The sequence below is a fragment of the Hyposmocoma kahamanoa genome, unplaced genomic scaffold (genome assembly GCF_003589595.1).
Source record: "Hyposmocoma kahamanoa isolate Upper Pololo Valley unplaced genomic scaffold, ASM358959v1 80, whole genome shotgun sequence".
Lineage (NCBI taxonomy): Eukaryota > Metazoa > Arthropoda > Insecta > Lepidoptera > Cosmopterigidae > Hyposmocoma > Hyposmocoma kahamanoa.
Genome location: NW_020654051.1, coordinates 1,455,581 through 1,456,095, shown reverse-complemented (window position 1 = coordinate 1,456,095; position 515 = coordinate 1,455,581).

The window sequence follows — 515 nt, the reverse complement described above, 5'->3', positions numbered from 1 at the left end:
AGTTTATGCAATGGACAAATTAATTGTTGACTCAGAGACCCTGTATGTATTAGAGCTCTAAACTTGTACTAGTTTTTGAACATACCCCTTGAGTAGGGAACCCAGTACTCCTCCCATGAGGCTGACATAGTCACTCAAGGTGGCTCAAGCCTCAATAAAAAATAGATAAAAAAAATCTGTTTGTGGTTATCAATTGCCAGCTTGGTGTGCCCCACTTAATTGGTGTTTGCGTGGTTAAGTTATTATTAACAATATTATTAATAATGTTATGAAAAAAAATAACAATAATTATCAGAGTGGTTCCACACGGCGACTTTCAGCGATTGCGTCGCTACACTAGCGATTTATAGGGGATTGCATCGATATCGATGCAATCGCGCGTTTGTAGCCTTGAAGTCGCGCGCTTGCATCGCTGTTTAAAATCGCGCTCGTGTGTAAAGGTACATCATTAGCGACTGCATCGCTACTGCATCGCGTATGTATCGCGTTTGCATCGCTGTTTAAAATCGCGCGCG